The sequence below is a fragment of the Peromyscus californicus genome, unplaced genomic scaffold (genome assembly GCF_007827085.1).
Source record: "Peromyscus californicus insignis strain IS unplaced genomic scaffold, ASM782708v3 Scaffold_18__1_contigs__length_77618521, whole genome shotgun sequence".
Taxonomy (NCBI): domain Eukaryota; kingdom Metazoa; phylum Chordata; class Mammalia; order Rodentia; family Cricetidae; genus Peromyscus; species Peromyscus californicus.
The window spans coordinates 6,915,688-6,942,036 of record NW_026294480.1 but is presented as its reverse complement, the minus strand read 5'-3'; the positions used below and the strand labels follow the sequence as shown (position 1 = coordinate 6,942,036).

The 26,349-nt window shown below is 38.6% G+C and overlaps 1 protein-coding gene across 3 annotated transcripts in view; it reads right to left on the bottom strand.

The window, feature by feature from the left end:
- LOC128113366 (zinc finger protein 43-like) overlaps positions 1–26,349 on the bottom strand; it is a 153,682-nt gene that overhangs the window by 88,737 nt on the left and 38,596 nt on the right. The window contains exon 6 of one of the 3 annotated variants that reach the window (XM_052742998.1): positions 24,938–25,261. The exons of the other annotated variants lie outside the window; for them this stretch is intronic. The gene's annotated coding sequence lies outside the window, so the exon portion shown is untranslated. Of the gene's footprint in view, positions 1–24,937; positions 25,262–26,349 lie in introns of those variants that run through there. 3 annotated transcript variants of the gene reach the window in all.

Below are 26,349 nucleotides of genomic sequence, written 5' to 3'. Positions count from 1 at the left end.
CGAGAGCAACTGCCATGCTCAATCTGTCATCTTAGACACATAAGCACGTGCGCGCGCACACACACACACACACACACACACACACACACACACACACACTCTTCAATCTTATTTTGTACAGATTCCATAATTACAACAATGCCTGTTGTGCTCACCACATCACCTACACCATCAACGTTTGTACAGATTTTACAGATGCCATTAAAACAGACACAGTGCTCTCTCATTTACCAATCAGCAAGCCTTGCCAAAGAAAGCAGTTGTTAGTAGCCACCTACAAAGTTCTACAAGTCCCAATATTCATGAATCTAGCCTCCAAGTGACCCTGAAAGAACTCTGGATCTCACATGGCCAGAGTTGCACCTTCTCAAACTCTCTGATGATTTCTAGTTCAGCTACCGGACACTCAGCACTGACCTTCAGTGGACTGCACTAGTTCACAAGAGCGGACTTTAAAAAACAAAGAAATTTCTCATCTCATAGTTCTGAATGTTAGTCCCGTTTTTCATACACAGAATATCTGTTATCGAACTATTATAGCTTTAAATATCTGAACATCTTGTCTCATTTTTATACTAAAGCTAAAACAATTTGTGTATCATTCCTATAGTATTGGAATATTATGCATTTGACTATATTTTTTTCTTTAAAAAAAGTTTAATATTTTCATGTTGGCAGTTTTTAATTTCAATGCAAACGGCTCCAGTTAGCATTCTTTCGCTGTCAGGTCCAGGGGTGATGAATTCCTTACCCTTGTTTTTTGGTCTGGAACAGTGTTTATCGCCTCTTCCTTTCTGAAGGGCAGATTTCCTGGACTGTGCTGTGTCTTACTTAGGGTTTCTATTGCTGTGAAGAAACATCATGACCACGGCAAGTCTTATAAAGGAAAACATTTAATTTCGGTGCCTCACTTACAGTTCAGAGGTTCAGTGCATTGTCATCATGGTGCGGAGCCTGGCGGCGTGCAGGCAGACGTGGTACTGGCTACATCTTGATCCGAAGGCCAACAGCAAGTGGACTGTGACACTGAGCAAAGCTTAAGCAAAAGAGACCTCAAAGCCCGCCCCCACAGTGACATGCTTCCTCCAACGAGGCCACACCTCCCAATAGTGCCACTCCCTATGAGTTTATGGGGGCAATTACACTCAAACTACCATACTTGGCATTTTCCTTGTTGTCACAAGTTGGACTATCATTTCATGCTCCTCTGCTCTCTCAGGTTTGTCCAAAGAAATCTGCTGAAGGTCTAATGAAGAACTCCTGGTAAATAACTGGTCACGTTTCCTTGCTGTTTTCAAAGTTTTTCTCTTTGTGTTTAACTTTTGAGAATTTGAGGTAGTATATCTTGGGGAGATTACGTTGTGCAGCTGGGGCTCTCTGGGCTTCTTGTTGCCCTCTCCAATTTGCTGAGAAGCCCTTGTTTAGGTTTTAGTTATTTGGACACAGGTGATCAAAGTCAACGTGATAGTCCTCCTGGGAAAGCGGAAAACCCCGCCAGCACCTGGACTTCTGCCCGTGGTCTCCCTTTTTACACCTTTTCTCCTGTGACTGTCCTTCACATCCCCAAATTCTCTAAGTGAGACTCCGACAGAATGTCTACTTCATGGAAGGCTTTGAACAAGGCTTTCCTCTCATCCCCGCTGCGTCCTGACCTTCCGGGATGAGTGGAGACCAGTAGCACACTAGGAGCAGTGTAATGAAACGAGGCCTAACTGACTTGTCTGGCTAAAATATTTCTTACTAACTCGTCCTACCTTGCCGTCTTATGGGGATTGATAAACAGCGTGTTTACTTGCTGTTACAGTGCGCACGTGACTGGTGTCAGACAGGGCCCGTGTGCAAAGCTTCCAGCTCTGAACGAGTTGAGTTCGGCACAGCGCCAGTGAGGGCGAATCCCACTTCACAGCCCCGTAAACCAGCAGTTCTCCGTTAGGCTCTCCCTAAAGTCCTTAAAGGCAGACACGGCTTTTCATTAGATCTGAAAGAAGAGTTTTCACAGCTGGTGACTTCTGTGAATGGAAACAGGCAGCGGGACGTGACCGGTAGAGACTGCTTCTGCTGAGGCTGCAGCTTGTCCCTCCATCTCCTATTTTCGATGAAATTTGGATCCTGGCTGCACATACTCTGTCATATTAAGGTTTCCTATCATGAAGCTTTGTCTTTTCAACCTGAAAACCAGAAATCACTCTTTCTTTTGCGGTAAACACAGCAGATTTTTCTTAAGGATTTCACACACACACACACACACACACACACACACACACACACACACGCACAATATACCTATCAGGAAGAGGCTTATTTGTCAAGATAACTCAGGAACTGAATGCAGTTGAGTTTGTATCTTTTTGTTGTTTTTGATACAGGGAGATAATGGAAGAAAATGGTGAATTTAAGGAGAAAATAAATAAGTAGTATCACAGATTTGTATTTGTGACACTGAGAGTTCGCACCTTTTCAATGTCCCAGCTATGAACGGAAGAGTAAATCCTACTGCTTATTTCCTGCAAAACCCCAACATTGATTCGTATTCCCATTGTGCCTTTGTTGATACAAAAATACAGCTCTCACCTCAAAGGGGATAAGAGTTTATTCCTAAGTGACCATGGCCTAGAAACATGGATTTAAATTAGCCCTGATCCCAACGTGGTGACCATTTGATAAAGCAGTTGTAAATTAAGGCACTTTTCAAAAACATTAAGTCGGTTGGTTAAAGCAAATGTGGGAAAGGGAACAGCCTCAGATGTTACCTGCTGGAGTTCCTAGTCATTTGATTTGTGGGAACCATGGTTTTGTTACATGAATAACCCAAAAGGTTTTTTTATCTATTAATCACAGAATGTTAGATCAGACACCTAGGTAGACAGGGTTAGCTATTTAGGGGCTAGATATAAGTCCAGGATAAAATGTAATTAGGCTCAACACCTGTGGCATTCCAGCTTCTTCCCTAATCATTGTTCTAGTCAGGAAATGAAGCTCACGGGGTTCAGATGAAGGTGCCATTCTTCCCCCAGAAATTTCCATTCACACACATTACAACAACCTGGGAAAACTCTGCTATGAGCTTCAGGTGCCATCCCATAGTATTCTTAGCCCCTTGGTTTGGTGGAGACTGGAGGTCTGCTCATTCTAAAAGATTTCCCCAGTGTTCAGAAATTGAGTCATGTCCAGAGGAAGCAACAAAGCCTATTAAAGAGATTAATGATGCCCTCAAGATACTTTGGTTCTGGATCTGCAATAGTCAGTCCAACCTCTCCACACTACTGAAATGCTAATCAATCAATCAGCCTTGCAGAAGGGTCAGTGAAAGCTGGGGCTCTTTCCTTCAACTTTCCTTCAGACCTTTGAAAAACTCACACCTTCTTCCTAAAAGGCATCTGGATGGCAGCAAAGAAGCCTGTCCCATTTGAAGCATGTCTGGGTGTAATTAGGCTGTCTGGCAGGAATGAATATATTTCAGAAACATTTATACTGTGTACCAATCAGTGATTGAGATTAGTCTAATTGTCTAACAATTGTCTAATTTCCTTGGAAATTAGAATTTTCCCTAAGAGCTTCCTGCTGGGAGAGGAAATGGCTGAAGCCCTGGGGACACCCAGAGGAGGAACTTGGCTCAGGAAATACAGCCAGTTGGCTGATGTTCATAGAAGCTGATCTCACAATGGGGTGGGGACCACATCTTGCCCAGGTTGCTGAGGCAAGCCGAAGGCTTCTGTTAAAACCTTACCTTCAGGTTAGGATGCTAAAGGAGAATTTGGATGTTCACTGGATCCTTGTCCCTCTTCCCGATGTGGCCACATGAATGTCTCCTTTCACTGCTTTTCTCTATTCATCTCTGCTGTTCAATGGCTTGTCAAGGACCAGTGGCTAAATCTGGCTTTGAGGGACAAAAGCCATGACTTCCAAGACAGAGCAACATGAGTGATGCTCAGCCCAATTGCAGATGTTCAATTACCTATGCAAGGCAGTCAACAGTTCTTCCTTGATGATCACATTTCCCAAGGATGGATCGCAGGTCCTAGACAAACACTGCTGTGTGGCTAGAGTTTTCCTGCCTGGCCCACAGTCAGGACAAATCTCTGCCACCGGCCAGTCCCACAACCGCTCAGACCCGACCAAGTAAACACAGAGACTTATATTGGTTTCAAACTGTATGGCCGTGGCAGGCTTCTTGCTAACTGTTCTTACAGCTTAAATTAATCCATTTTTATTAATCTATACCTTGCCACGTGGCTTGTGGCTTACCGGTACTTTACATCTTCCTTGTCCTGATGGCGGCTGGCAGTGTCTCTCTGACTCAGCCTTCCACTTCCCAGTTTTTTCTCCTCCTTGTCCCGCCTATACTTCCTGCCTAGCCAATGGCCAATCAGTGATTTATTTATTGATCAATCAGCAACACATTTGACATACAGACCATACCACAGCACTGCTGGTTTTAAAGTGAGCAAAAGGCCCATTTCACTTGGAAAATAAGTTTTACATACATCTCCAAGAGACAGAGAGAAACCTAGTAATTGTAAGGTTTTTCAAGGAGATACTGCAAAAAAATGGGAATGTTAGTTTTTCTTTCTCTTAAATTCAATGGTGAGAATTAAGTCTCTAATTCTTATTCTGTATCTGCCTTTGCATTGAGAATGTACTATAGAAAATGCCAAATTCAATTTCATTTTAAGATGGTTAAAGCTAGACTGGAACTAAATCTCTTCTATGGGTGATGTTTTTAAGACTAACCATTTATTCTTTGAAGGGTTTCAAATAATCAATCGCTAACCAGTGTTTGAAAGCAACCATAACGGGGGACAAGAATACAGCTGAACATGAAGAGGCTGTCCTGGGAATTAGCCAACCTTAGTATTTGATCAGTATATTATGTTTTATTATGTTTAAAAGCATTTTTAAACACCTTAAAGCCATTCTTCTGTTGGGTAGATGCAGAGGGCAGCTATAATTCAAGTTCAAAACTGTGAAATCAAGGTCTAGGGTAAGCCTCCAACCTCGTGCCATGAACTAATGAGTCTGAATAGCAGAGATTACCAAGTCCAGTCCCAACTTCTCGGCTATAATTGTGTACACCGATCCCCTCCTGGTCTTCTGAGATGAGTCACTGGAAAGTTATGGTTAATTATGCAAAAGCCCAAAATGCCCTTTGCTGCAATCATTAATGAATGCAAATTACATGAATTCAGAAAAATGTGGTGATATCTGAAAAGAAAGTCAAGAACAATAGTTCTTCCACTTTTTAATATAAGTGCATTAAAAGTAAAGAAAACGGGGTGAGGGTTGTTCTCTTTTAAAATTCAACTTTTTCAGTGCTGAACCCCTTATGGATCATGCCCATTTTTCTTTTCTTTTCTTCTTTGCTTTATTTGAAAGAATAATTTCTTAATCAATAGTACTCAGATGAAAGCAGCTTTGAGCTTTCAAAAGAGAATGGAACTGTTTCAAAGCTGGGCTGGCACTCAGAATACACTATTATCACATTACCAGGAGAGTCCCCAGCTGAGCAGGGGCATGAGCCAAGGTCAAAGAAGACAGATGAGCATTCGTTAGGATTTTCTACTAAAGACCCATTTTAAATCATTCTCATAAAAATCTCATCTAAAATGCAAATCCGTGATCATCTATTCTTCAGGAGCTCTATCATGATCTGCCTCCCATTATCTTGTCTGGTTCTGAACAAAATGTCAATCTTTTCATTCTATGAGAGAGAAGGGATAGCTTTGTAACTCTGTGTCTTGAGGTTACAGAGGATATAAATGGATACCAGGGGATGGAATTCATCTGCCATAACAAGTTTCTGCCCTGGTCATTTTATTTCTTAGGATTTTTTTGTTTGCCATCCCATACTAAATATAAGCACTTAGGAAACTATCATGGAATATACTTCATGTACTATATCATATACTATACTTTTACACTATTTACATTTGTATAAAGGTATGTTTAACTTTATATAGTAAATAGTATCATTTCAGGAATTAAGACACATCTTTAAATGATGTTTTAACATGAAATTCTTTATGAAAATTTAGTACAAATGAACAAACTTTAAGTAAACAAAATGTTCCCCCAATACATATATGCCATTATTTATGTTGGGCTATAATCTATTAATTCCACTAAACAGTTATTCAAATGATACTTTGTTATACTACTCTATTTGATTAAATAAATCATTCTTGTTAGTTAAAAATATACAGGATATTTTAAATGTGTTTTTTTTCAAGGCAGTATAAACCTTAGTGTTATAGCAATCATTTTGGGAAAGTATATATGTAAAAATATTAGATGTGTGTGTGTGTGTTATCTCTTTGTGGCTATGGGCACATAAAGGCTGGTGCCCACAGAGCCTAGACAGATGTACATGATCTCCCCCAGGAATGAAGTCACAGGTGGTAGTGAGTCCACCAATATGGGTTCTAGAAATCAATCTCCAGCATTCTGCAAGAGCGGTATGAGTATTTTACCACTGAGCCATCTTTGCAAATTCTGAAATGATTTTTTAAAGAAGTGGGCATATTGTCTTTCATTTCCTGCCTTAAATCCTTGTTGATCAACAGATCAAGGGGTTCCACAGATCCTCTCCCACAGACAAATAAACTACAACAACAATAAAACCCCAGGCAACTAACATTACTCTCTGTTGCCCACTAGAAGTAGACGGTAAGACGCTATTACTGAACACAGCACATACTTTGGTCATAAGACATGGAATCATGTAGTTACTAAGTTGCAAACTTGCGGGGCGTTTACCCACCAACCCCACAGTTCCCCAGAGTTTTCTTGAGTGCGAACAGCAGGAAATATTAGATAGAAGGATTTAGATTGTAGAGATAAACAGATAGAAAATAAAGAATAGCCTCAAGAGGGCCTGGAACCTTTCCCAATGGGCCCTGACTGTCTCTGCCCCAGGGTATTTATAGAGATGCCAAGGGGCAGGCCAAAAGACCTCCACCTCAGCACAGTCAAGTGCAGACCATCTCAGACACCTGCACTCAGGCCCATGGTCCTAATCATCCTCTCTATGTAGACCTGCTGGGTAAAGCCACTGGGAACCTAAAAAAGGGCTCCCAGACACACAAACTTCTTTCCTATTTGCTAGCTTTCATAGTATTGAAATTGCTATACATGTGGCAGAGCAAGAATAGTTATCGATACTCTTACCCAACTGTGAACCCAGCTAACTATAATAATGATTAGCATAGCAAGATATACCCATGGGTTCAGCAGTAGCATGAATGTTACGGAGGTTAAGTAATCACTTTCTGGTTGGCTTTAAGACTTGCTCCACAGATTAATATGCATGCCCGATACTCAAATTCAGCCAACAACCCTCGACTAGGGTGGTTATAGACCCTAGGACAGAGCATACTACTATTACTTTGTTAAACAGATTTAGTATCCAACTGCCTTCTAAAAACTTATCTCTATACATATTGGTGCAGATCTCAACCCTCATCAGAAAGGCTGCCTTTGGCAATGAAGAATGGTCATATACACTCATAGTCTGGTTTGAATGCAGAGAATGAGTAAGTATAGAGTACTCAGCTCTAAATGGGGCTCTATATCACACACACACACACACACACACACACACACACACACACACACACACACAGCTCAGGAGACACTGCAAAGAGGACATGAACAGAGTATGAGCCAGATACCTTGGAGAACCGCAGTGAAACAACATCTTCTAGACACAACAGGGACATTGTACTCATGATCTCCCAGGGAGTATGACTTGTGCACAAGACTTGCACAAGTTCAAGCCAGTGAAAATTCCAGCACAGCTGAGGAGTGTTAGCATTTGAAGTCCAGTGGGCAGGGAAAGCCAGTTCTCCTCAGGGAAGTGGCCCCTGATAGACTGCCCGTGCTCCAGTGGAAGGCCCTACATCCATACACTTATGAACTGTACTTATTGAACTTATTGGATTATGAAAAGAAGACATAATGTTATGGTAGTAGGGACCTAGAAGGGAGAGTAAATAGTTAATAAGATCGAAACACATTGGGTGTGTTTGAATGAGATATCCTCCATAGTCCCAGGCATTTGATTACTGGGTCTCCAGTTGGTCAAAGTATTTGAGTGGGCTTAAGTGGCATGGCCTTTCTGTAGGAAGTAAGTCACTGGGGTGGGCTTTGAGAGTTCAAAGACATGAGCTACTCCAGGTTCACTCTTTCTGCTTGGCGCTTACAGTTTGAAGATGTAAGCCCTTAGCTTCCTGCCACAGCTGCCATGGGTCCTCTCTGCCATCATAGATCCTTATCCATCTGGAACAATAAGCACAAATCAACCCTTCCTTCTATATGCTGCCTTGGTATGATATTTCAGCACAGAAATAGAAAAGTAACTAATATGGAAATTGGTGCCAAGAGTAGGCTCTTGTTGTAAAGAATCTGATCATGTTTTTTTGGAGGAATGTGGAAGACATTGAGACTTTGGACCAGGAAAGCAGCTGAATGCTGTAAACAGAGCTCAACAGGCCGTCCGAGTAGAACCTGGAAGACAAGAGTGCTGAAAGCAATGTGGATCATGGAGGGGAAAAGAAGTACAAGCTGGATAATTTGGAGAGGAAAAGAACACTGACAAGCTTAATGTTTTAGCTAAGACGTTTGCTGAAAGACAGGCTATAATACCTAAGGGTACTATTGTCATATGGAGAGGCCACAGGCTTGGAACAGGAATACACAGAAGGGTGACCTCACTGGAAGGTCCCACCAGCTAAGCTTCCAACTTATATGGTATGGAAGATTATATGGTATTTTCTGTCCCTGGAAAGCTGCAATCAATAGATGCTGTTAATGTGATTCAAGGGGCCAGGGTCCACCCTAAGCTCGTTGTAAACATGGCAGTATTGTCCACATAGTGCTTGCTTTATAGTCTTGAAAGGCAGAGTAAGGGGGTCATGAAATCTTCTTTCACAGTTTTAGAGTCACTGAGACCAGTCAACCTGTGACAGGAGAATCCCTGCATGACATCCCTGAGAGGGCCAGAGGACCTGAAAGGCTGTTATGTAAAGCTGTGAAAGAAAGACTAGGCTTCAGTGGAGACCTCAAGATGCTGAAGATGCCAGAGTCTCGGATATCTGCTAAGAAGAACTGAATGCAGGGAGTGAAGCCAGCTCTAAAGAGCGGAGTGTGTTGAAAGGGCAGGCCCCTCTAAGCTCTTTGACATCAGACACGGTGCTGCGGGGTTTGCAGTTTACTCTGCTTTGTTTTCGTCTTATTTCCTCACTATGCTCTCATTCTTCTCTTTTGGAATGGTAATATATATTGTATGCCATGTGTAGCAGTCTTTCTCAAATGTAGTCAGACTTTCCTTTGTGGGACCACCATCTCTCCCAAAATGACAGGAAGACTTCTCATTAATTATGAAAGTTTGGCCTTTAGCTTAGGCTTGTCCCCAACTAGTTCTTATAACTTAAATTAACCTGCTTTTATAATCTACATTCTGCTACATAGCTTCTTACCTTTCTTTCATTCTGTGTGGCTGACTTGGAGTCTCCCTTACACGCCTAGATTCCTCCAGAGCTTCTTTTTCCCAGAAGGCCTGCTGTGGGATGTTCTGTATGTTAAATGTGTTGCTCTGATTGGTTAATAAATAAAACGCTGATTGGCCAGTAGCCAGGCAGGAAGTATGGGCAGGACAAGCAGAGAGAAGAATGCTGGGAAGTGGAAGGCAGAGGGAGAGAGAAGCTGCCAGCCACTGCCATGGAAAGTGAGATGTAAAGTACCAGTAAGCCACAAGCCATGTGGCAACTTATAGATTAATAGAAATGGGTTAATTTAAGATATAAGAACTAGATAACAAGAAGCCTGCCATGGCCATACAGTTTGTAAGCAATATAAGTCTCTGTGTGTTTACTTGGTTGGGTCTGAGTGGCTGTGGGACTGGCAGATGAGAGAGATTTGTCCTGACCATGGCCCAGGCAGGACCAGAAAAACTCTAGCTACAAAGGCCCACCTATCCCCTCTTGGACATTTGGCTTTTTATTAAACCAATCACAATGACCCATCTTTACACAGTGTAAACAAATATTTCACAACACCATTAAATGTTGGTAGTGTGCAATTTGCTTTTTTATTTTACAAGGGATTACAATTAAGAGATTACCTTGAGTCTCAGAAGACAGTTTGAACTTTAAAACAATGTCCAGACTGTGAAAGGCTTTGGGGACTTTTGAAGCTGGACTAAATGCACTTCGCATTATGCTATAGCCTCAGGCCTTTGGTAGTCAGGGAGCTGAATCTGGCTGTTTGAATGAGATGTTTCCCATAATGTTAGGTGTTTGAACCCTTAGTTCCAAGCTGGCAGTACTCTTTGGGAGCTTTAGAGGGTACAGCCCGCAGTTGGAAGTGTGTCACTGGGGCAGGTTTGGGAGTTTAGAGACTCAAGCCATTCCAAACTCACTCTCTATGCTTTGTGGTTTTAGTCCAAGATGTGAGCTCTCAGTTTCCTACTCCAGCCACCATGCCTGCCACCATGTCACTAACCTGTGATAGTGATGGACTCTTATCTTTCTGGAACTATAAGAAGCCCTTTCTTCTTTAAATTTTCTCCATCATGGTGTTTTATTCCAGCAATTTAAAAGTAACTGATACACCCTCTATCCTGAGAGTAACCAAATTATATACTAATTTTTACTAAAATATTATACTCTATTCCAATCTAAAATCTCTCAGAAAAGGCTCGGTGTTACTTTCACTTTCTAAAATACAGCCTTTAACATATGTGGCAACCACTGTTGAAAACCATGGATGGGCAACAGATGGGAACACACACAACAAAAGACCTGCAAAGGACAAGCTTGGTACTGATGGCTGTCAACCAGAATCCCGTCTAAGGATAAAGGAAAATAGTTAAAGTGCAAAGGTTCCTGAGCTCTCTTAACAGCTACCTTGTAAGTGGTTTGGGGATTTTAAAAAGGGAGCTATTTAGCCAAAGTCTGGAAAGTTAATCAATATTCAAGTGAATGTGTCTTTTCTTTAGTCATTAGTAGAGGGGAGACAAGAGTATTCCAAACACACATCAAGCAAGATCGCTATTTTCATGCAAAGTGACGTGGAGGCTTGTGGAATGTTAGACACTGGCCAGGTAATTAAGGAGAACTGTGTATAATGAGCAGTGGTGTGAAGTGACAGAAAATCAGAACTCATAGTAATAGTTTCTGCATTGAAAGTTCACCATTTTCTGTAATGAATCATAATTTTGTACAAACACAATAGCATCACATAGTCAACTATTGACAATTTCATTGTTTTAAAGAAACAACTAATATAACTTAAGGACTGATGAAAATATGAATACAGTGGAAATAAGAAGAATACAGAAAAGCAAATCCACAAGCAATATGCCACAGTAAAATTAGAGCACCCAATGTAAAAACATCTTAAACGTGTACAGAGAAAATCATTGATCAAAATGAACTATGCCTAGACGGTTGTCAACAGCATCAACCGACTACAGAAACCTGTGAAATAATATTGTCAAAGCACTGAAATAATATGTTCATAAGCCTAAAAGTAGATAACATGAAATTGTATTGCTCAAATGAAGAGCAAAAATTAACACATTTTAAAATAATCATAGTTTCTTCAACAATAGAAATTATAAAAGATGTCCCATAAAAAGAAAATAGTCCAAGAAGGGCAGCCTCAGGCCTCAGGCCTCAGTCAGAAACATTATGATTGGTAAATACACTATGTGTATATTTGCATAATACACACACACACTAAGAGAGAGAGAGAGAGAGAGAGAGAGAGAGAGAGAGAGAGAGAGAGAGAGAGAGAGAGAGCTGGGGAGGTTAAAATTGACAATTAAAATACTAAACAAAATAGCATGAAAGTTAGGGAGAGGAAAATTGATTTAATATTACCTATGATTCTTATATTGGAGAAATAAACTCAATATTGTGTTTATTATTTAATAGATTAATTCATAGAAATAGATTGTAGGATTTCCCAATCAGTTGTATGGAAGAAAGATGATACATACAAGAACATAATTCTTTTAAATTATTTTATTTATAATTTAATTACATTTATCCCTTCAAACTCTCCCATATGCCCCTCCTCACTCTTCTTCAAATTTATGGCCTCTTTTTTCACTAATTGTTATTAAATACACAGATATATATACATATATAATCCTAATATTATCTAAGAACACAATTTTTAAAACATCACTCCTAAAAAGGACAAAAAGGAAGAAATATCATAAAAAGAAAAGAAAACATAAAAATTCAATGTAGAATCATATTAGCAAGTAGAATATTGTGAAATTCGTAATTGGTATAGGTCCCTAAGGGCTTCTATACAAAGGTGTTCACATTAGGTCAGATCAGCAGTTATCAAGACATTAGCACATTTCTTGAGGAAGAAGTCAACAGTTTGGTTAAAATTATCTTCATGATAATGTTAAGGGATCATTCTCTTTTCTCCTCTTTCTCCCAAATGTACAGCTGAGTTTTACGGACACTCGAACATGTGTGATACGGTAAAACATAAAATACAAGCCCAGATCTTCTATTAAGCCACTCTTTGGGATTTAGAAAAAATGTATAATCAATGTAGTAACTTTTTCTTTGTTTTGGAAAAAGTTATTTTAAAATGATATATTTATATTAATAAATGACTAATTTATTAATGTTAATTTCTGGAGCTAAATAATTAAATTACAGTTTTCCTTTTTCAGTTTGTAATATACTAAATATTAGTAAGCATAGGCTTATGCTAACATAACTTTTGAATAGCCAGAATTTTGAGAGAACGGAGCTTATTTTCAAAGAGAGGGGCAGCTACATTGTCTCAGAAGAAAGAGACATATACAAGGCCATAAAATGAGGTGAAAGTAAAAAAAAATATTAAATGGATGCAGAGTTATTTTTTTCAAATTGAACCATTTCCTCCTGTAGAGAAGAGAATGGCTCATAAGATTCAAAAATCTAATTAGATTTATAAGTCTTGGGACACTGAAAATGTTATAAATTCCACAAGGCCTCTCCCCAAAGTGCAAAAAGCTTAAACAACTGTAGGGGAAGGGAGGCTCTTGGGTAGAAGCTACTAGCAAGTCATACTGGGAGCCCCAAGGATGCATCACTCCTGAACTAATGCCCATGTTGGGGTGTGGTGGTTTGAAAGACAATGGCCCCCAGAGGAAATAGCACTATTAGAAGGTGTGACCTTCTTGGAGGAAGTGTGTCATGCTGGGGGCAGGGTACAAGGTCTCTTTTGCTCAAGCTTCCCTCAGTGTGACAGTCAGTTGACTTCCTGTTGCCTGCAAGATGTAGCACTCTCAGCTCCAGCACCATGTCTGCCTGCATGCCGCCATGCTCCCTGTCATGATGATAATGGACTGAATCTCTGAAACTGTAAGCAAGACCCCTCAATGACATGTTTCCTTCATAAGAGTTGCTGTGGTCATGGTGTTTCTTCATGGCAATAAAAAACCTAACTAAGCCGGGCGGTGGTGGTGCACGCCTTTAATCCCAGCACTCGGGAGGCAGAGCCAGGTGGATCTCTGTGAGTTCGAGGCCAGCCTGGTCTCCAAAGCGAGTACCAGAAAAGGCGCAAAGCTACACAGAGAAACCCTGTCTCGAAAAACCAAAAAAAAAAAAAAAAAAAAAACCTAACTAAGACAGGTGGACTTTACAGTGATACAGCTTCCTATGAGTCACTCACACTCCTGTAAGTAACCTCAACAAACCCTGGTTCACTAACCTAGACAAATAGATGCATTTCTGTTCTAGGAGTGATAGCAATTATGTTATAATTTACAATTCTTTTCAAAGAAAGAACTAATCTTATCTATTGATATTATTTCATTTTTAGTTTGTGAAAGTAAGAATGACATTTATGAATGCTGTTACAAATAATCCACATGCAGAGCAAGAAAATCCTTTGATTTAGTTATTGTGGATTTTAAGAAAATTGCCCCTCATATGCTGATACAGAGATAATAATTATAGAGAGTTTGTAGACTTGAGTGACTTGCTGTTAGTAGTTGGGGTAGAATGTAGCTTGAAACTGTCTGGGCTTCATTTTTCCTTATGGAATAATCTGAGACAATTCTGTTGTACTCCAAACCTCCTGTGTATCATCCCTGCTTATTTCTAAAGGGAATAAATATGTTCTCTGTGATGGGGAAAGAGGCCTTGGAGTTCTTCCTGTCTTCCCCTGAACGAAATTTCCTCCATGTACCTCTTTCTTCTCCTGACGGTTGACAATAGACAGGAGCATGGTGATACCCTGAGATCTGTGTATCCTCCTAGTAGTCTAACCATTACCCTGGAGACCTCCACCACAATAAAGTTTTGCTGAAAAAGTTCCTCTACTTAACCTCTAATTTCTCATTTCTAATTTCTTAATATAAATGTGTTTTATAGCATTGTCATTGAAATGACAATGTCATTGAAAATTATTTTAAGTAATTGTTTATTTTCTTGCTGAATATATCAAACTTAATATTATTTTTTGGACTTTTTCCTCTTTCTAATGTCTATAGCCTTTGGTATGTTTCTTTAAACTTTAAAGAAATATTCTTTTGGATGTATTCATCCTTCCTATTAACAATATTTTAGATCTTTATTTCATTGCTATTTGCTCTTGTCTTCAATTTCTTCAGTTTTTCTTTGGCTATACTGATTTTCAGTTTGACTTAAGACACATACTTACAACTCTATCATCCTTTTCTAACACAGGCATTTAAAGTGTTTTATTTTCTTCTTAGTATTTCTATTACTATCTTATATTATTTTGATTTGTGATATTTTTGTTATGATTGAGCTTTTATTATATTAAAGTTAGCATTATTGTTTCTTCCTAAACTCAGTAGGTATTTAGTAGTGAGTATGTGTTGACTTTTCATCTAGAAGGTTAAATTTCATTATATACATATATGAAATTGTCAAAGAATTTCAAAAGGGCAAATAAAAAGTTAGGCATACTCCCTATTGCTACTTAGTGGCATTGTCAACTAAAAACAAAGTACTTCATGATGTCAGATGATGAAAACCAAAAAATAAGGAGCATGAAGAATGGAAAACAAGAAATACAACTCAGATTTATAGACTTTTTCCTATAAAACGTTAGAATTTATGAGCACATGTAGCAAGTTTACTAGATACACAAGAGTAATACAGAGAAAAACAGTTATGTTTATGTTCGCTAGTAATTATGATTTAGAACATGTAATTTCTTGAAAGACATAATTTAAAATCAATGAGAAATATTTTATATCTAGGAATAAAATTAACCAAAGATATATAAACCAACATTAAAATGTAAAAATTTATTGAAAGACATTTAAAAATCTATATAAGTGGAGAGTAATAAGTTGCTCAAGGACAGAAAGTTGTGAAATGATCAGGACTTCAATTTTATGAAAATTGATTTATTGATTCAATATAACAATCAAACTTCTAAAACTGTTCTCCATGAAAGCTGAGGGGCTGTGCTAAAGTGAATACTAAACTGTATATTGAGGAACAGCCAAGATATATCTGAAATAAACAAAATGTTTCTATCATAATACAAAAAAGATCCCTAAATACGTCCACGAGGAAGGAACATGCTCATTAAGTCAATAATTAGATGTTTTAGCACCTATCTTTATAAACAGATAACCTGATACTGCCAAGACTTCTGGTAACTGGAGGAATTAATGGAGACTTTTATACAGAATTGACTAGAATCTAAGTTGGAAGAGGTTTGTTTGTTTGTTTGTTTTTCGAGACAGGGTTTCTCTGTGTAGCTTTGCACCTTTCCTGGATCTCACTCTGCAGATCAGGCTGGCCTTGAACTCGCAAAGATCCACCTGCCTCTGCCTCCCGAGTGCTGGGATTAAAGGCATGCGCCACCACCGCCCGGCCGGAAGAGGTATTTTTAAAACTACATGATACTAACTAACTCTTATAAATATAAATGTTAGTGTTACTAATGACCTAGAAACTCGACTGTGAGGTGTGGTGATATTTTATCTGTGTCCCCCAATAAAGTTTATCTGAGAATCAGAGGAAAAAGCCAGCCACTATAGTAAACATAGAGATCAGGTAGTGGAAGCACATGCCTTTAATCCTATCACTCCAGAGGCAAGGATCTGTTTGAATCTGTGCATTCAAGGCCACACTGGAAATAGAGCCAGGTGTGGTGGATCATTCCTTAAGTTCCAACACTAGTTAATCATAAAGGTCTGGAGGTCTGTACAGACAGACAGGAAGTGACAGAGCTGGACAGGAAAAGGAAGTGATGTAGCTGGGTGGAGAGAGGAAATGAGATGTAGCTGGGTGGAGAGAGGAAATGAGAACAGAAAGGCATATAGGTGTGGGTATACAGGAAGTAGGTCTCTTTGGCAGAGGATCTCTAAGTGGGTGTCCTGGCTTCTTTCTGCTTTTCTGATCTCTCAACTTTTCACTCCAATATTTGGCTCTGGGTTTTTATTAATAAGACCATTTAACACTTCATTCTACAGAAAGGAACACATTATAGAATTGCACAGGCATGCACACACAGGAATGATTGAATATATATATATATATATATATATATATATATATACACATATATATATTTACAAATACCATAAAACTGTATACAAATACACACATGATGTGACACATTCTACAAAGGAGACAGGAAACAACCCAAACATGTATATTCAAAAGAAAGATAATTAAATTTGCATAGACTTATAGTTCTGAATGGATGCATCATTAACATGAATTAAATAAGTATTACATACAACAGTCCAGAAGATTCTTGCCTGCAGCATGAAATTCAAGATAGTCCACTCTGCATTAATTTGTGAGGGACATCCAAGTCTTCTGTAGGATCAGGGTTAAGGACTATACCCCTGAGAAGAAGAAGCAGCCTATTTTCTTGTCTCGAACATCTAGGTGGGATGAAATAATGTCCATAAAGGAGACTGAGTAAATGTAGAGAGGAGTGTCCAGAATTCATTCAGAGGAGTATGGACATGTTCCTGCTTGTCATATTCAAACCTGAGCTTCAAGAAGAAGGCATTTCCACATTCTCAGCTCTGCTCACTGAGATAACCTGGGAACAGTGAGTCTACTTAGATCCCAGATTTGGTTTATGATATCATTCTCTAGCAAAAGCAGCTAGGGCTTGTGGGATAAATGCTAGTATCTGGGCAGGTTTAGGACACCAGTATGAGAAGAATTTTAAACATAATTTTGGGCCAAAAATTAATAGAAGAAGAGCTAAAATAAGGTTGGAAACATGTTAGGAAGATAACAGCTTCAGCATGAGTGAGTCTCCCCAGGCCAAATCTAGAACAATTTAAACATCAAAATCATCAGTGAAGGATTATAATAGGTGACATAAAGGGAGCTATCAGTGTCTGTATCAATATAGTTAACAAAGTTTCATGGGAAATATTCTGGATACATAACTTTGAAGACATTCCACACAAAATGGCATTGATTACAAAGGAGAAATAACTATACAGCAGAATCCTGGGGGATACCACTTTAATCATATTATCAAAATTAATGTGGCCAGGATTAGAAGTAACTGAAGTCACTCCCTGCCTAATGGAATGTATTATGAACAAAGAGATCACTTTATGATCTGTCTGCCAAAGTTAGTTAGTCATGAGGAAACATAAACACAAACTGAGAACCCTTAGAATAGACTCCAAGTCCTGATTTTTTTAAGAGTCACAATGAAAGCTAAGAAAACACTGAGAACCAACAGAAAAAAAAGACAACCTACATGCAGTATGGCATTTGAAGTCACAGTCACCACTGTCACTATAAAAGGCATCATTTTAATAATTTGTAAGGCAGAATGAAAGTCAGCCATTGGATTGGAATAGTGTATCAATTACACTTTCATAATTTTGATGGCTGCATAGCACTTAGGAGTCACCCCTTTCTTCTATTAAAGAAATATATACTAATGCATTCAGGAATGATGGGACATTAAGTCCACAAATTGTTCTCACATGGCCAGAAGAAAGTTCTCTGTGCTGTATCTGTATTTTGCCCAGTAAATGTCGGATACCTTTCAATAATGTCAAGAAAAGACAGAAGAATGTGACAAGAATAATATTAGTTTCTCTTGGGGTTGAAGCATGAAGAAAGAACCATCATAACAGAGATAACATACCTCCCCATTGTTAAGCCTGGAAGCAAATTCATAAGTGTACCTTATGTGTTTTGATTTGCATGTATGTTACTATTATGCCTATATAAAAAAAACTTTTTTAAAAATAAACTTATTGTTCATAGACCACTGGCTGAGAGAAAACCAAACCTAGCATGGTGTTCAGCTGTAACACTTATTATTCACACAAACTTAGGAAAGATGCTTAAGCCTTCGACTTGAGTTCCCTCATAAGCAAATGAAAACAATGGTACCTCATCTGACCATTCAATAGACAACGCTCATGTCAATGTCATTTATCCAAAGCCTGCAGGAACACAATGATAGCATCAACACACACTGGGAACCATGGAATGACTTAGCAAACGCATTCTACAATGAATTTCTTATATGACTCAAGGGCTTGAGAAGATTGTCTTTAAAAAGAAATGTGCTCCACATTAGATTGCGTCAGAATGTTGAGATAATTCTATAATTGGAACCCTCACTAAATTGTTATATATAGGTAAGATACTAGTAGGGGTACAGGCTGTCATTTGTAAAGCCAAGGCACTTCCTTAGTGTCAGCAATATCTGTCACTCTGTGCTGTGGAATGATTTGCCTCGTTTTCCTATTGTCTCAGACTTACCATGTTGGATATTTGTATGAGTGTATTCGTGCCCTAGGGCAGAGCCAAGGGTTTGGTATGAACATCAGACTACTTGTTTCTAACACTGAAGTCACTGCTTATTCCAGGCTTGTTCTTGACATCAGTGGTATATTTTCAATACAGTATTTACATAGAGCTTAATACTCTTAGTTTCCTTCAAAAGGAGCCCTGCTGTGGGCAGACAGGAAATTATATCTACCTTATAGTATCTGAATTGGGTTTTTACCTCTTTAGCTAAGAGATTATGTACACAAACACTGAATAATATATGCCAAAATAGATGAGTCAGATTCATCCATAGTTGCATTCTCTCCCTTTGATAAAATATCTTAATGTCAGGCAGTGGTAGTGCATGCTTTAATCCCAGCACTTGAGAAGCAGAGGTAGGTGGATCTCTGAGTTTGAGGCCAGTCTGATCAACAGAGCAAGTTCCAGGGAAACCCTGACTCAAAAAATTATTTAGATATATAGATATATAGATAAATAGATGTGTGTGTGTGTGTGTGTGTGTGTGTGTGTGTGTGTGTGTGTGTGTGTGTGTGTGTGATAACAAGTAGCCATGAAAAATCTAAGGGCTATTAAAAACATTATTTTCTGCCAAAGTATGAGTGCCACTACTTCACTCTTAGGGTTATCTTTCCTGTTGGTCATTGCTATGGTTCAGAGTTGTCATAATTGGTGGTTGTCATAATTGATTCCCTCCTTTGGAAGTTTGCATAGTACCTAGTCATCAGGGAGGGGATCTTTAAGTAAGTCCCAACTCAGGGACATGGCATCTTCAGCAATAATGATTCACCTTCCACCTCTCAGAAGCAACCAAGGGCAATAGCAATAGTTTGCAGTATTTGATGAGTCTCTTAGACAACCATGACCAACCACTCAAAAGAGGACGTCTCATGCCTGGTGTTGGAATTTTTACTAGACAGCGTTTGTTTGGCTCTTAAAGGGAGCTTGTTAGCCCCAATGAGAAAATTTCATTTAAACACATATATAGTTTAAATGAAATTGAAATGAAATACATGACTTACATGTATTATAATAGTTTTATTTTGTTTATTACAAGACAGAATCTCTCTATGTAGCCCTGGCTACCCTGAAATGCTCTACATTAGAATAGCCTAGCTTTAAGCTCACAGAGATCTGTCTGCCTCTGTTCAAGTGTTGGAATTAAAGGTATGCATGCACCACTATACCTGGCCTATTATACATATTTTAGGTAGGTAGTTAGTAATGGATTCCTCGTGACCTTTTCAAACATCCTATTATTGTACCCTGATTCTGTGCTTCTCTCCCAACTCCCTAATTAGAGCCCTACCCCATTTTTCCATTTCCTGGATTAAGTACTTATATCCTGCTATTCTCTTCTCTACTGCTCAGCAACACTCCCTTTTTACTTTCCTGGTTTCTGCAGTTATTACAAGATATGTACTCACATCTGAAGATTTGGAGCTAGGAGCTTCAGATGAGAGAAAACATGTGACATTTGTCTTTCTGGGTCTGAATTGCCGTACTCCATGGGATCTTTCCTAGTTCCATCCTTTTACCTGTAAATTTTATTATTTCATTTTTTCTTCAGCTGCAGAGTATTCTATACTGTATATGGACCTCATTTTCATTATCCATTTGTCAGTTGAAGGATATTTAGGAGTGACAGAGCAGAACAGTGGAGAGGTTCCTCCATCTTGTATTCTTGATGAGACCATTTCAGGTTTAGCTAAATTTGATCTCCTTTGTGGAGAATCTCATGTAAAATTACCAACTTTACTCTAGGAACCCATGGTCAAGATGCCCTAAGTAACTCAGCTTCTATTAAGCAGCCTGCTTGTGCAGACCTCCCCATCCCACAAACCACTTCTCTTAGCTTCTGTTAAATTGATTGATTGTAGAGGTCCTCCCTGTGTCTGCCTAGCAAGATGCTAGGATGTGGTTTCTGCCTTCAAAATCCCTGTTCTCTGGACAGGTTCTACATCTAGGTCCAAATACCTGAATATAGTCCTAGCCAGATAAGATAAAGACCTTCAATCAGTTGTAGACTGTATCTGAGTGGTCATGTCTGGTGGGCTCCTCATAACACAGGTTGTGTCCATTGCCTAATTATTGCAGAGCAGCAATGAACATGGCTTAAGACCCACTCAATAAGAAGGAAATCATGCTGGCACCAGAACCTAGCCAACTATCCAGGGCTAGTAAAGTCATGGATCTTGTAGGAGAACCTACAACCACCACTTCACCAAACCAGCATAATCCCTAAGTACATTCTACATATTTGTCCTTACACTCACAGGTTAGTATAGTCCTCTTGCCTCGTCAAGGAAACTTCTCTTTGCAACAGTTGGAGACCATTACAGAAAGACACAACCAATTAAAATGAACAGGTATGGGGTCCAGTCCTAATGGTTGCAACTACAAAACATTCCCACACCTACGTCCCAGGGAACATTGTGTAAAGAGTAGAATGATTGTAAGAGCCAAAGAATCAGGGAGTTTGCTGTGAGATTGTGTCACCTAAGAATGTCACCAACACAACTGTCTAAGCAAGAGTTAAACAAGAACAGTGCCAATAGAGATGCTAACATGGATGGATGTTGAGAACCCAGGCAACCTCGACCCTACACAAAAAACTACAGGCAATAAGGAATGCTGAGTAACAATCTTCCCAGTGATTAGCACACTGATTGGTTCTCCAATACCAAATGGTCAGCCCTAAAAAAATGTGCATTCAATATTATATAGACTGAGCATATGCATTTAGGAATATACATATGGATATATATATATAACATATATTATATAGGTTGTGTATGTGTGTATTTGTGTGTGTGTAACTAAAGAAATTAAATTAAAGAAAAAAAAGGCCATGATTTGGCAAAAGAGCAAGGAGGAGATATATGGAAGGGTATAGAGAAAGGAAAGAGAAGGAAATTGTGTAATATCAAAAAAAAATACTTTTTTAAAAACTTGTTTTTTCATTGCCTTTAGGTATCAAATACTTTTCCATGAGAAATGTTAGCAGTAAGTAAGAATTGACTTAACTATCATATATAGCAAGTCTTTTATAAGCATTTAAGATAATGCTCCTATATAGGTTAAATTAATGTATGTATTAATGAAAAATACATACTGATCAATGTATTTTAAACACACAAAAATCATATTTTTATGGTTTTGATATAATAAACCACTCTAACATATCATGAACTCTGAGAACAATTGTTTTAAATAAAGGTCTTACAGGCTAATAGATGAAAACATAGAACACAGAATAGAAGGGACTTATAAATGCCTGGGCCTGGGAGCCTAGGAGAGACGAGGAAGTCAGCAGATGCCTGAGGTATTGAAACTATCATCAGCTCAGGATGAGTGGACATAGTTTATATCATTCATGTTAGGAGTGCTCCCTTAATGCCTGTAGACCTAAAATAGGGGATTTTCTAATATCTCAGAGTTAAAATAATGACTAAGGTGTCTTATAAACACTGTTAATTTTATTTAGTCTACATTTTAAGGGGAGTAAAATGTGAAAAAAAGCACAATTAAAAATATATAACATGTTGGTAGTGCACTAGACAGAGTTCTCTGCATACTAGGAGCTCTTCCAATACTTGTTCACAAGATGACTTATCATACAGCTCTTGTGGGGTACAGGCTTCCATTATTCTGTCCTTTATGGTTGGGAAAGCCAGGGTGTATGCCAAGTCACAGCCGCTGTGTTACGTGTTGGGGAGTGTTTTCAGTGTGGTGTGGTCTGCTTGCCGGTTCTCATGCATGCTTCCAATCAGTATTCTCTACCATCTCTTGAAGGAGCTGAAGGGCTTGCATCCTGACTCCACACCCTGATTTTTCCCTTATATCACAGATGTAGGCATGCATGCTAAGAGCTAATATATCATATTAAGTGCTGCACAATATTATTTTAGATTTAAAACAAATTTCTATTACCTAGAATTTTATCTCTCATTTTGATGATGATGTTTTCAAGGGCCATTTCAAAAATCATAAACTTCTATTTATTAGCTTTAAAAATTATATTGCCATTGCCTAGTTTTCTTCAATATTTCTTTCTTACTACTTGTATTTGCTACTTGTCTCATGGCTGTGACAAAATACTGGACAGAGAAGCTTGAGAAGGGTAGATGGTTTTGTTGTAGAGCCTCCAGAGGACAGAGACCATCAGGTGAGGACGACACGGAGAACCAAACAGAAAACAAGTGGTTGCATCAAATCCAGTCAGGAAGCAGAAAGCGATTGTGTCTGTGCTCAGCATTTCCCTTTTTATTATGTACAGGAACCCAACCCACAGAAGGATGCTGTACATATTCACAGTCAATTAACCTAATCTAGATAATCTCTCGCAGGTAAACCTGGAGAGCAACGTAATCTAGAGCATATCTCTCTCATAACCAAGCCCGAAAGTGTGTGGCTGAGGTGATTCCAGATCCTGTCAAGTTGACAGTATTAACCACCACACTATTTATTTCATTGTTCCGTTACTCAGTACTAAATTTATGCAGATTATTTTAGATAATCTATTTGTATATCTTAAACTCAAATTAAGATAATCAAATTACTGCATGCTGGTGATTATGGACTCCATTCTTCCTCCGCATCCCTCTTACCATTTCCTACCAAAACTGCTCATCTGTCACCATGAACGACATAAACCCTGTAGACTTGTCTCAGGTCTTGCTAATCCTATGAATAGTGAAGATGTCAGTTACCCCTTGAATTCTTCTTCTTTTCTCTGTTTCTTTCACAGTGACTTTTTAATTCAATGTTACTAAAGTTCCTTGTGAAAATTAAAAAATTTTGTAGTAACTTAAAATAATGTGAATGTCCACTCAACTTTGGGTCTTTTTTTTTTTTTTGAAAAGCAAATCTTCAAGATCAATTTGTGTTTCCCAAAATATTCTTGGTCAAAATACTCCCAAAGAACTAATAGAAAAGAAAAAGAAAAAACATACCCAAAAGAAGGGGAAATTTATGATGAAGTAAAGAATTTAAAAAAACTGGATAATATGAAAACTCTATTATTATATAGATAGAGATTCCCAATTCTTTTCTCTGTGTGAACTTTTCATGGGGTCTTAAGAGCTTAGTGTAATAAAGAGTCTATCTGTTCAGATGGGTGACTTTCTAATATAGTATGTCTTATAAGGTACTAGAGTCATTCTACAAAATCAATTATTTTAATAACATGGTTCTGCTAAATATTTCATGTTTTCATTGAAGTTTTAAATGTGAAACCATTATTAAATAATACACAGTCACCCTGAAAATCATATAAACATAATGAAGTATTACTTTGTTTCTGATAAATTGCAAATAGAAATGGTAGACACTGTTCTTTGGGCCTGGGCTGGTTAAGTTTTATTCTGTGCATAAATTCAGACAGAGGTGATAAGATAAGAAAGTAAAACAAATAGCGCTCTAAGAAAACTGTAACAGGGTAACACAACAAAGCACACTGGAGTACAGCATAACTATTCTACTTAGACATAATGGAATCTGTGTAACACTGATCTGCATTGTGACAATAAACAACCACCAAACTCCAGGGGGTGAGTGTAAATGCCTTCTCCACACTCCGTATTCACTACGAGTCAGCACTGGGCTCAACACTGGTTATTCCAAGGCGTGAGGACAGAAGCTGGACCAGCTAAGATATGAAAGCCTAGAGCTTAATATAGCAGTGGGTGAGAGTTAGAGGCTTATCAATAGCCTCTGAATGTCAAAATCACCCAGGCAATAGCTATTTTCTTGACCTCACTTCTAAGAGTGGAGAAAAGAAGGCAGATCATGGGTGTCCCAAGCAAAACCAAGAACAGTTTCACTGATATTCAGGGACTCCTGACACAGTGAAGTCTGAACAGAGACAAAGTAAGTGAAGGTACTTGGAGATGATGGTTGTCAGTTTTAAGTCTGGCATTTGTTTACCTGCTATTTGTAGTGAACCAAACCAAATCTTTAACTTAGCTGTTCTAAATATCAAAATCCTTTCTCATTCACTATTTCCACAGCCACGTTTACAGCTACTCTGATTGCTTGTAAGAGCTCTACATGCTGTCACCTCCCTAATTTTATATCCTTCAGTTACTGATCACAATTGATTAAAGTCATAGTTCAAAGATTGACAAACTCATGTTTCATCCAACAATAAGTCACATTTCCAGATACTTTATTCACTATTTTATTCACATTAATCGTATTTTCTTATATATTTAAATTTCAGCATTATAAATGATACAACTAACTCTGGTGATGACTTCAAGTGTTCAAAATACAACTCAGATATAAGTACAAGATTAAATATTCATTAAAAATTAAAGTTTACATAAATATTAGTTTTGCAAGTTTGATTAAAAGTTAGAACTTCACAGTAGCAAAGCAGTAAGTCATAATCCACACTCGTGTTCCATCTGCTGTCGTGGCTACATCTGAGCACTCAAAGAAGGGAAGTGACTTTGCCAGCTCTAGTTCCTTGCCTATAACATAAACATGAAACATATACCTGCAGTAGTGAGAAATCCATTTATGATCAGGCATGTTTATATATTTCACAGGCTATTTCACACTTGTCCAGAAGTATATTTAAAAAATTAGACATCCCATCAACCAAAACTACCATCAATAATATTAACACATAAAAACTCAAAGCATACATTTCTAGCATCATAAAATATGAATTTCATAAACACCTCCTTATCAAAAAGAATGGCTTTGATGATGACCAGTAGAGTTTTATTAATATGTAACTGACTAGATGCACTGTGTAACATCTAACAAAGTAATCCAAACCAGTATATTATAAAGGGAATATCCCATGGAGTTCCAATTACTTTATATAATTAAAATGTTTTTGGCAGCTTAAGTTCCCCAGAACTGAATACCTTTTCTGTCAATCTTAGCATTTATGTTTGCATGAGGGTGCCTTATAAAGCAGGTGTATATGTGCATCCCCTGTGAACTAGTCAAGGGCTCTACAAGTTTTTCAAGATGTAAAAGCCCCAGAAGATACTGATGTACTAAGGATGCCTCTCAGCTTAGGGACCCTCAGGCTACAGGGCTCTTCAGAGTGGGTCACAAACACACAGAGAGAGAGAGAAGGAACACATTTAATGTCGTGACATGGGCCAAAGAAGAGGTTCTATGTAGCTAGAGTTTTCCTGCCTGGCCCACAGTCAGGACAAATCTCTGTCACCCACCAGTCCCGCAGCCTCTCAGACCCAACCAAGTAAAACAGAGACTTATATTGGTTACAAACTGTATGGCCGTGGCAGGCTTCTTGCTAACTGTTCTTACAGCTTAAATTATTCCATTTCCATTAATCTATACCTTGCCACATGGCTTGTGGCTTACCGGCATCTTCACATGCTGTTTGTCATCGTGGCGGCTGGCAATGTCTCTCTGACTCAGCCTTCCACTTCCCAGCTTTATTCTCCTCCTTGTCCCGCCTACACTTCCTGCCTAACCAACGGCCAATCAGTGTTTTATTGACCAATCAGCAACACATTTGCCATACAGAACATCCCACAGCAGTTCTATTTGTTTAGGATTTATGATCCTGCTCAGT